Source organism: Lutjanus erythropterus, chromosome 4 (assembly GCF_056507025.1).
Source record: "Lutjanus erythropterus isolate fLutEry1 chromosome 4, fLutEry1.hap2, whole genome shotgun sequence".
Lineage (NCBI taxonomy): Eukaryota > Metazoa > Chordata > Actinopteri > Lutjaniformes > Lutjanidae > Lutjanus > Lutjanus erythropterus.
This window is the reverse complement of record NC_139320.1, coordinates 46,665,577-46,677,891: the sequence shown is the minus strand read 5'-3', so window position 1 is coordinate 46,677,891 and position 12,315 is coordinate 46,665,577.

Below are 12,315 nucleotides of genomic sequence, written 5' to 3'. Positions count from 1 at the left end.
ATGAACTTTAACAAGATTTCAAACTGAGGCAGTTGTTCACTTGTGGCAGCTGGTTGAGAAAAGTGAGAGGTCAGTATAAGACAGAGCCGTCAAAAACTAGAATTGCTGTTGTGCAGTCACATTTCTCCACCTTGTAGGAATTTAATATGGCACTTACCACTATATAAACATGACTTTGATGACTTTAAATAAAAGGCATTTTGTGAAATTTATTTCTTTGGCAAAATGGAAGTTCTCACTATACAAAGGACTTGAGGAGAGCTGAACATTACAATGTCACAGTTAAGTTAATTGATCGAGTTATGGCCAAAAATGTGTTTAATGAGGTCACTGTGATCTTTGACCACTAAACCGTGATCTGTTCATACATGAACATTTGTATCAAGTTTGTGGAATTTCCCTCAAAGCGTTCTTGATATATTCACAAGAAATGGATGATGAAAAACATACAGCTGTAACTGTTGCAGACGTGATGACATAAAAAAGTTTTTTTTATAGATTTTTCAGAAATTCTGAATTACAGAGGTCATGCATACAGTCAGGAATGTACATAAAATTAGATTGATTGGTTGTGTGGTATGAGAAATTAGCTGTGGACGAACTGCAGGTGTGTTGATCACTTATGCGTGCACTCAGTCACACACAAGAAATCGCATAATATATACAGAGGAGAAGGAAGGAAGCGAGGGTAGGGAGCTGGGTGATAAAATGAGCAAGTGGGTGAACAAGTGAGGAACGAGAGACCAGAGGAGGAGGAGGAAGAGGAGGAGGTGAAGGCCTGGGGGGTTGTTTTGGAGAGAACGAATTTACAGGAGGACAGTTGGGGGGGGTTGGTTGTAATGATAGCTATTCAGATGATGCGGTGCAGAGAAAGAGGCAAGGTGTAGAATTATGTTTGACAACCGCAGGTGCAGAGCGAGCCAAAGGAGCAGCGACAGCAGGATGGAGGAGTGAAACACAGAGTACAAGAAGCAGCGATTGGGGGCAGGAACAGTTGGAAACAAAGTGGGAATGAGAGCGAGCGCAGAGGAGAAAAGAAGTGACAGTTTGCATTGAAACAGAACACCTGCTTTCTGCAGCTCCTCTCCTCCTACTCCATCTATTTAAACGCTCCCCCGCCGCCGCTCTCGGCTTTGCCCTCCTCTCAATTCAGCCTCGCCGGACTCCCCCATGGTCTCGCCCCTCGCTCTAACTCCTCCCCCTCTTCACTCTTTTCCCCCTCATCTTGGCCTCGTTAGTTCCCTCTGAGTTTGTTTGTTTGATAGACGAGGTAATTACCAGGAAGTGTATGAGGATTCCACCTGAGAGGCTCGGTGCATGTGTGTGCATATGAGTGTGTGATCCAGTGTAATTATAAGGGATTAAGATGTTTATCACACTGCTGTTGTAAATCTCGCACACAAGAGCATGCTGAGACACACACATTTCTATAGTGATACACAACGTGGGTGCAGAGTGCTGGCTCTCTGATGGTAAGCAAGTAATTGGTGACTTAAAGATTGAATGTGGGAGAAGAAGTGTAATTCTTTATTTTAACTGTAATTAAAAAAGTCTTTAAAAATGTATTTGCAACAGTTACAACCAAAAAACAAGATAAGCCACTGATGCCCACAGATTTTGGAGGTATCTTTCCTTGATATCAAAACAATTTTAGGTGCACTTTGATATTTTTCCCATCTCAGCATAACCTTAATCGAGTGTTTTAAACAATTCTCACAACATTTATCTCAGGTGTGGAACAATTATTTTCCTGTGGGAGTGCCTCTCAGTAATTCACGTGGCATGAGTGTGTAATTGTTCAACAATATGCACAAACATTGGGTAGATCATTATGTAGTTGAGATCAATGTTGTAAGAATAGAGCAGAGGTTGTCAAAGTGGCAGACGGGCCTCCCCAGGGGGCTCCAAACAGTTTCAGGGGAGGCTGAGTGAATGGAATAGCAACAACATTAGGCCTACATTAGTTACTACATTAATTATTAAAATGAGATCACATAGAATAGCCTAAATGTGTTATCTGGTTAAAGAGATAGTTCAGAGATACTGTATTTGGGAAGTTTTCCCCACTTTCCCAGAGTCAGAAACTAATAAATGCCCTTGTGCAGCCCCTTTTGCTCTGTGCACCAATAACAATTGAGCAAGCCTGGTATCCAGCAGAATTTCTCCTCTCTTGATTTTTCTGTTCACATATGTTATGCGTTAGGCTAGTGTTGAAAATAAAACCAAATTTTGAACATGGTTAGAAGATGTTGCTGGTGGAGCTGTAAAATCAACATATAGTTATATCTTAGGCAAGCTCAACCACTGGCTAACTATCTAGCTATTCATTATGTTGATTAGGTTGCTAGTTAGCTGATGTTTTGCTAACAATGACTATCAGATGTAACTAACTAGGTTATGATTGAAGTAGCTTGCTAGTGTTTTTTAACTAACTTAGCTAACTTAAAGTGGTTTTATATGTTGCTTTTACAAGCTCCCCAGGTTCCAGGATGTGAAGGACGTACAAATGGTCAATTGTTGAGTATGTATGGGATCCAATAATATAACCATTATCCCACAGACATCCAGGAAATGAGCAAAACAATGCAATTAAACAAAGGGAGGTTGCATTTCTCCAAGCTTTGTCTTGTGGGAGCTCCGCAGTCTCAGACTTTGACTCTGTTTGACCTGAATGGAGTGGAACCTTCATTATCATGGGTAACACTTATGTTTACCTGAAGAAATGGCCGCTGTGAAAAAGGTCTATAATTGTTTGAAACACTCTTGACGAAGCTCCAAAGCGACTGAAACCTTATTGTGATCAATGAAATGTAGTGTTGAACAAGAGGAGTGTACAGGACGTCCTCAACACTGAAGATGGATGGGCAAATATCTCCTTTGAAAAAATATTTTTCCCAAACAACAGTTATAATCAGTCAAACCATGATAATGTCATCACGTTTATCTCTGCTTAGCTTTGGTGACAACAAAATTACTGTAGAAAGCTGTGTTACCTACTTTATGCAGAAAGACGGAAAGATGTGGGTATTTGGCGGGCATGGAGGGTAACCAAAAATTTTATTTGTTATATTATGAGATATGCATGAACTAGGTAGAAATGGTTAGCCCAGGCAAAGGTCAACCAGGTAAACAGCAGGCTGCAACACAAAGAGACTATCAACAAAGTTAAAACTGAGCATGCATTAATGGGCTGGGGAAATACACCTCGCTTCTGGTCCAAGGCCACAAGTAAGGAGAGGAAAGCCACAGTGGTAGCATGAGCATGAGCATTTCGAGATCAAGCTGTGCCAAAGGGTCACCAAGGAATCTGGGCAACGTGGCCGGGCACCATCAAGAGGGCAGTCACTTGGCTGACCTTTGGAGGATCTCACAAACCAGACTCAGCTTTCTAATCCATTCAACCTGTGTCACCCTACCCTGTCCTAGAAACCTCCAACTGTGGTTCGGCAATGAGAAGACCTGCTCCCTCTGCGATACCACCAGTGCAAGCCCCCAGCACATCTTGTCAGGATGCAAGACGGCATTGAGCAACAGACGCAACAGATGGTGGCGCGGCCAAGTCCTGAGGAGGCTGGCTGAACCACCGGAAACCTGCAGGCAGGAGACAAACACCATACAGTGTCCTGTAGAGAAACAGCACATCACGTCAGGCCTGGAAAAGGCCCCAGACAGACCTGCCCAAGAGCTCCATCTAGGCTTTTCTCCCCTGGCAAGGAGTGGAGCGTGAGAGTCGACCTTGGTGCACAGCTGCATTTCCCCAGGGAAATCACCCTGACGTGGGAGGAGGAAGCAGAGACTGTCCATGAGCGGAAGAGGATTAAGTATTCAGAGCTGGCTGCTTATTGCAGGGAGGCAGGCCGGAGGACCATGATCTCCCCCATTGAGGTGGGTTGCCAGGCCTTTGTCAGCACATTAACTACTCCAGGACATGGGAGTAACAGGGGCGAAACTCTGGTATATGATCAAAGAACTGGCAGAGGTGGCAGAGAAGGGCAGCTTTCGGCTTTGGTTGAGGAGGAAGGATAGGAGTTGGGGTGCTGCCTAACCCAAAGGCCAGCTTCAGGGAGAGGAACGGAGACTTCCCTTCCACTGCTCAACTGCCAGAAGTTGTACTGGGTTAAAGGAGTGAATTGTCAATGATCAAGCAGTTTTTGAGCTTGAGCATCAAAAAATATATAATATCCTTAGCTGTTTTGATTTTGACACTATTTCCCTCTTTTTTTATCTGTCTGTTATGTGACCATAGTGAGTCAAAATAGTTCCGCAACAAAGCTATTGTCTCTTTATAAAGTCGTTGCTAATGTGTTACCAAACTATTGTCTTTTCACACTTGGAGCCAATACAAAAGACCTAATTAAAATACATTGAATTCCTTCATGATCCCACTCAAATTATCGCTGGTGGGGAGATTCACCCATAGAATTAATAAGCCATACTGTAAATCTGAAACAATGAGCGAAAAGATAACAAGACAAGCTAGAATATACATACATTCAGTTTAAAGCTGCTTTGATGTCTTCCAATTAGTGGTTCACACTGTGGGTTGGCCCACACAGCTCCAAGAATAATTTGCCATTGTCTTTCATTGGCATTTACTTGCATCTTAAATCCAAACATAATCTATTTAATAGCTTTGAGGTTGTCTTGGCTGCAGTGCATACTGTGTGGCGAGAAGCAGCTGGTTGGTATAGGCCTAATGGAATCTGGGGCATTAGCTTCCACCTCTTTATACAGAGAGATATGGGTGAAGTATAAATGCACTCGAGACATCCCTGTTATATACCTGTAGCTGAAAATGTCATGGTACCTGTTAATGATGCTCTGATGCTTATCATGGAGGCTACGCAGTGGGCACGCAGTTGCCTCTGTGCTTTTGATTAACACAGATCTGAAGATAAACAAGTGAATTAACCTTTCTGGAGCTTCTGGCCTTTATTTATTGAAGATGACAGTTTTCTTACTTGTGTATTTTTTGCTCGACTGTGCATGAGTATGTCTACATGTAAATGCACATGACATATAATGCAAGGTGATGGTGCATGAAAGGCTGTCTTTCTTTAGCTCACAGATCTGAATTTAGTAAAAATAATCATCCATACTATACATCACATGTGCCATATGCTGCATTTTGCTTGTGTTATTGAACCACTGTCAAACTACAAGAGCTCACTCAGTAGAGAGCAGGTCCATGCCAGGCAACAGATGGTGAAGCACCTACTGCAATGCCACCAAAACTGCAAGATGTAACCAGCAGATATTTTCAAAGTTCCAAAAACATTACCATGACTTCCATATACATTGTCCCTAACTGAAACAAGACATAAAACTGAACCAGCTGTTGATCACGTGCGGCCCCTAGAGGCCGAAGTGAGAAGTCTCCTGTCAATGGCCATGTAGAACAACCAGTCACAGTTACAGTTTACATCCATGTCTGTCCAGATTCATATAATGTATGTAGTTCAGACTTTGAAAGAATTTAATATGGAACTTACCACTTTATTAACCTGTAACTTTGAAGGAACTTAATAAACAGTATTAAGTAGGGATGTACCAAAACTAAAAACTGTCCACGATAAAATATTTATCATGGTAGTAAAAAATTAATAAAAATTATAAATTGAAAATGTCTACTATCAGAGAATATCTTGATGAGTACAGCATTTTGTTTATATAAAATTTGTTTTCCCTTAAAAGTTAAAGTCCTATCCTTTCCTTCTTTGTTAATAATCAAAATCAAAGGACACTAGCAGTCCTTTTATAAAATAAAGTGAAAATGTTAAATAATTAACCATGTAATATCACAGTATGTATCACAGTTCAGCACAGTACTGAGACATTTTTTTTAATTGCAATATTATGATATTTGATATATTGTTACATCCCTAGTGTTAAAATGTGTTTTGGCAAAATGGAAATGCTCACTACATTACTGATTCCAGTGAATAGTTTTCAGTGAGAAACATGCCTGTCTTCACTTAGAGATTATGTTTACAGAGGAGGACAGAGGACTGATGGAGAGCTGAACATTACGATTATCCTGATAGATTTTTGTGTATAATTTTGTCATAATCAGCGTATGAATTCTGCAACCATGGGTTCCATGTGTTCTTGAGATATCGCCCTCACAAGAACAGGATGGACACAAGGTCACGATGACCCTGATCTTTGACAACCAATGTCTAATCAGTTCATCCTTGAGTAGGCATTTATGCCTACTTTGAAGAAATTCCCTCTAGGCATTCTTGAGCTATCATGTTCACACATGCACACAAACACACACACACACACACACACACACACACACACACACACACACACACACACACACACACACACTAACTAACGATGAAGGTCAGTCATTCCTGCAGTTTACAAACACTTCAGCTTAATCAATGTACATCGTTGTTTGACCTGAATAAGCTGAATAAGTAAATAATTTATTTGAGTTGGAAATAAATCAAAATCTGAACATGTAATGCCCACATTTCTGACTGTACATGCTGCTATAAACATTTTATCTAAGACAATATTCATCTAATCTCTTTTTTATTAAAGATTAAGATGTGAGAATGATTTGAATCACATCTAATTCTTCAACAATGAGACTTAAGCTTTTAAGCCACTGTTGCTCCCGACATAGCTGAACTGCTGGACTAGTCTGGTTACGGTAATATAACTTGATGCAACAATAATGCTTGTTTATGATTTGCTTGCTTACTTAAATAAATAGATGCATGAATAAAGGTCCAAACTAAGTTTTCTTCTGTTTGAGTTTGAATACTGCTGATCCGTCAAAATCTCTTAAGTGCTGTTTAAACATTTAAAGCATTAAATTAAAAAGAAAAAATCAGATAAAAAAAAAAAAAAAAGAATGCTGTCTGGTCCTTGGGGTGTGAAAAGACAACAATGGTGTTTTACATAACTTGCTCTCCTGCCCACATTTCTTTCTTTCAGGACTTTATTGACAAAAGGTTGAATATAGAACTAAAAGTAAAGAGAGAGACTTTACTCAATATTACAGACTGCATCAGAAGGACATATAGTCAAACAAATAAAAGGACGGAGACAAAAAAAAAAATAGGGGTTTACATAGGTTAATTCTGAGTATTGAGAAATAAATACTTTTGTGGTTCTTATGTCACCGGCTTGAAGGGCATAAGGAACATTCGAGATTTTAAAGAAGAGGCAGAAAACTAGGTACTGAATTAAATTTGAGTTAATTTTACAATTCTAAAAAAGTTTTGAAAATGAATAAAACAGAATGCAATGATTTGCAAAACCTTTTCCACCTACATTCAGTCAAATAAAGTACAAGATATTTAATACTCACACTGATACCCTTTTGTGTTTTTTTGTGATTATACACTCATTCTAAATTTGATGCCTGCAAAATATTCCAAAAAAGTTTGGACAGAGGCCCTCTTCGATGCCACTATAGTAGATAAAACATGATAAACTGCCCTCTACGATGGTCCAGTGTCCAAGATAATGGACGTGTGTTTTTATTACAGAGATGCAGTAGTTGTACCTCACTACACATAATGAAATAATTTTAATCTAAAACTGAACCTGTGGCCCACCATGTATTAGGCAGCCGTGTTGTTCCTGTGTGTTAATGATGGTCTAAAAATCTGACAGCGCGGTTAACAATTCTGTCACGCAATGTTTTATAGTCTTCTGCACCACCAAGCATGAGTGATCCTGTCGCTACAGTACAGGCTGTCTGTAGCTACAGTAATGTTAAGTGTTCCCAGGTCCTACCATGATGGATAACCTCCTGTCTTGGCGTAATGAAAACACGAACGCAGCGCTGTAATCACATCTATGAATACAAGTGAAAATCCATAGCATTTTGCTCTCACTACCAGAGCAATCAATGTGTGGCTCACACCTTTGGTCTCCGCGCTATAAAAACAGGTCTGTTGCTGCAGGTAACAGGACAACGGGCTCAGGCCAATAAAAAGAGAAACAATATTCACCAGCGGAGTAGGTTAAAATTGGACAGAAGATAAACTGGGAAAATAACAGGAGAGGACAGAGATAATAGAGGGTATAAAGCAGAGAGACAGTACTGAGAGGGTGATAACGCTGAGAAGAGTGGCCTGCCATCAACATAAAGTTATAAAAGAGAAAGTCGGGGGAGAATTTGTTAAAAAGGAAAGGAGATGATAGAGAGAGAGACTCACAAAGACAACAATGTGAGAGGTGTAACACAATGAAGATCACACACACACAGAAGAAAAAGATGTCATAATAACTGAAAAAAAGCACAAAGAGTTGTAGAAATCTATGATGATGATGCTAAGACAGAGACCAAGATCTTTTTTCTTATTTTTTTACAGTTTGATTCAGACCCACAATATGGTGATTTCTGCAACCACAAAGGGATTTTTGGCTTGTGCCTACAGGAGAACTGTTTTGGTTCCTGGTACTGGAGGTTCCGCTTGGGACCCTTCTTTAAAGATCTGCAAAGAACCCGACATAAAGGGTTATACCTGAAATCATCTGTGAAAGGTTCCACCCAGACCCCCCTGTGAGAGGTTCTACAAAGACCCCTCTCTGTGATGTAATGTTCTCAGTAGAACATCCTGAGTATTTTGAACATACTGAGGATGTTCTACTGAGAACCTTTTTATATTCCAAGGGTTTTATCAAGGACACACTCAGGGAGTTCTACCAAGAACCTTTGTATATTCCAAGGATTTTATCTAGAACACACCAGGGAGATTCTCTGTATCATTATTGTATTATGTAGAACACACTCAGGATGTTCTACCAACAACCCTTCTCTATTGAGAGGGTTATCTCTAGAACACATTCTGTGAGAACATTTTTATATTCCAATGGTCTTATTGAGAACACACTCAGGGGGTTGTAAAGAACCTTTTTATATTCCAAGGGCTGGTTCTAGTGAGAACCTATCTCCAAAGGAGATATCTATAACGCAGTCAGGGTGTTCACCAGGAACCTTTTTATATTCCAAAGGTTTTATAAAGAATCCACCAGGGAGGCTCTATTGAGAACCTATTATATAGCGAGGCTGATATCTAGAACATTTTTAGGGTGTTCTACTGAGAACCCTCTTACTTTCCAAGGGTTTTATCCAGAGCCCACCAGGGGGGTTCTCTTGAGAACCTATTGTATTCCAAGGATTTTATTTTTGTTAATTAACCAAGCAAGTCATTAAGAACAAATTCTTACCCATACTCAGTGTACCTGAAGAAGTCTTCCTTCCAAAAAAATGTTTTTTATGCAACCCTTAGTCTTACAAAGAACCTTTGACGGACCCCTTTATAAAAAAAAAAAAAAGCTCTTCTGAAGCGAGTGGTTGTTGGTAGAAAACCTCAGCCCTTCAGGAAGAACACTTTTTCTAAGAGTATACTGAGATGAAAGTCCTCTGAAGAGCAGGAGCTTCTCAAGAGAAACTACACTTTCTAAAGGATGCTCTCACCAATGCTAAGTGAGCCACTAGGTATTTGCATAAGAGATGGGAATCAGTCAGACAGCCATCTAAACACTAATGCACCAACATATCATGTCAACATCGATGCTGTAACTGTCGTTGGCATAATGTTGTTGAGGGGGGGATCGGTGAGTGCAATAAAACTATATTTACACACATGTAGGTTGAGCTAATTCAGCAATGACGCTGACGGAGGATGTTCATATGAATAACTTCTCTGCCATGATTGTGTCATCGCCACAAGCTGTAGGCAAAAAGAGCCCCATATGTAGCTTACACAAAACTGTGTGCGTATTTGAACGTGTGTCTCGTCACTGTGTGCTCAGTTTGTCTGTCAGTGCCTTTGTGTGTCCGTCTGCGTGTGAATGTACATTTCTTTTGCATTCAGAGCAAAACAGATCCTTAAGCTGTTATGCAACTTTCAAAGAACCGCTATTCAGGAGATTATACAAAGTCTTCAACGAGAGGGCATGCACACACACACAGACAGACAATGACAAAAGGATACTGGTAAATACACAGATAAGATGCATACACTCTCACACACTCACAAAAATAAAAGTCATCTGCTGTTGGAAGTTAATACAGCATAGTTTATTGTCCTGTTGGATGACTGGGTAGCTGCCAAAGACATTTTGTCTCTCATTTTGTTTGAGCCCTCATGAAACCTCATATCTCCAGTGAAGCCTTTCATATCTCTTTTTAAAGAGATGTTTTTTCTCTGAACAGTGTATCCATTTTTGAAGGCAAAAAAAGATGTATTGTTACAGAACAGAGCTCTCTCAAAGCAGACATTTTGACTTGTCATAGCAGGGAAAGCACATTAACAAGGGCTCTGTTCCACTTGTAAGCCTTACAGGTGCAAGCAAGCAGCTGTTTTCAACAACAAACCTCTAAAAACCCTCTATGCCACCCACTCATCACAATAAGCCTACATGCTGACAAAGTTAGCCACCAGCTGGTGAAGTTCAAGAGCTAGATATCACCCTCTGGAGCTGGTGGAGACCAAAACAGAGCAAACAAGTAAACTTGATGTTGATGTGGATGCTGGATGTGTGAATAGGCAACTGTTTGCCAACATGTTCACCATATAAACTTAAATGGTGATGATACAGTTGTTGTCTTCACTGTTTGTTTCTTCTGTGGAAAATCTTATAATAATCTTGCAGCATAATAATTCAGATGGTCTAAGAGAAAAGTAGACATCTGCTTCTCCTCTTAGCTGTTTTCAAGCTTTAGACAATCTAGTCTGTGGCTGGAGACTTGGGCCAATCACAGATTGGTAAAATAGTTGACACTTTGGGTTGGTGGCTCCACTGGCAAAAGTGCCCCCGGTTGTCCCTAAGGTAGATAACACATGATAAAAATTGGAGTTGGAATTTAATTGGAGGCATTGTAAAAGCAGCAGCAGTTTTATTACCTTGTGAAACCATAATTAAATGGTAAAGTATGTACATTTTTTTGGATTCTAACTGCAAAAAAGTATAATATGAGGGTCTGCAATATGTATATCTAGTGTATGAGAGTATATCTAGTACTTAGAGTATACAGTTACTATGAAGTATGGAACTAGAACAAAGCTTTGCAGTAAAAGTAGAAATAGTGATTTTGATATATTTAGCACTTTTACATGAAATCTAACAAGGCACAGTACTAAGATATATAAACACATAAATAGGCAATAAATAGGCAATACAGTACCAGGATATTGATCAGCATTGCCTCATTTGAGAGTTTGATCTGAGTTTCGGGAGCCTCAAATGGAAAGCAGGCACAAAATGATCCCTGCCTGGGCACAATCTTTCTTGTATTACAGCTAAAAAGTGCACTAAAATATCTTTCAGAAAAAGTGAGAAATAAACAATGCAGTGGCAGAATCTTGATCCATATTTGATCAGCACTGCCTGGTTTGACAGTTTGATCTGAGTTTTGTGAGCATGAGTTCAGATTCTGCTTTCTGCTGCCAGGGAGCGTCTGAGATGTTAGTGCTTTCAGGGGGACAGTTCACCCCAAAATCTAAAGTACATATTTTTCCCCCTGGCCTGAAGTGCTATTTATCGATCTGGATGTTTTTGTTGTGAGTTGCAGAGTTTGGGAGACATCGGACATGGAGATGTCTGCCTTCTCTCCAATATAACATGGCCAAATGGCACTTGGATTGTGGTGCTCAAAGCAAAAAAAAGATACATTTAAAAAACTTGAAAGCAATGTGTCTTCATCCACAGATCTTGTTATGAGTAGTTTCATGTAGGAACTACTTTCTTTCTGCAGTAGAATCTCTCAGAACTATTTCCTTTTCTACTAGAAAAAAAGTAGTTCCTACATGATAACAATAAGGTCCGTGGATTACTTTGAGTAAGCAGGTCATGATTTTTGGAAAAGAGACACTGTACTGAATTTTTCAAATGCAATTATTATTATTTATTTATTTATTTTGGGGGGGGGGGCTTTGAGCACCACAAGCCGAGTGCTATGTAGTCCCATTATATTGGAGAGAAGGCAGATGAGAATGTCTGATATCTCTAAAACTCTGCAACTCAAAACAACAACAAAAAGACTCAAGATGGATAAATAGCACTACAGGACGGGGGGAAATATGTAGTTTTGAATATATTTTTTGTGAACTGTCCCTTTAATGATGGCTGAATTTCATATTGCTGTTTCAGGTTGAAGATCCTGGTACTGTTCATGCTGGCTTACTAGAACACCTAAACAGAATGGTGTATAAGTGAGAATTTATTGTTTTCCACATTTGGATAATAACGTTGTTACCACATTAATCATGTGTGTATGCCGTGTGTGTGATTAGTTTCAGTGGCTGTGTCAGTGTAATTTTCTTTCATGTTTTTTTT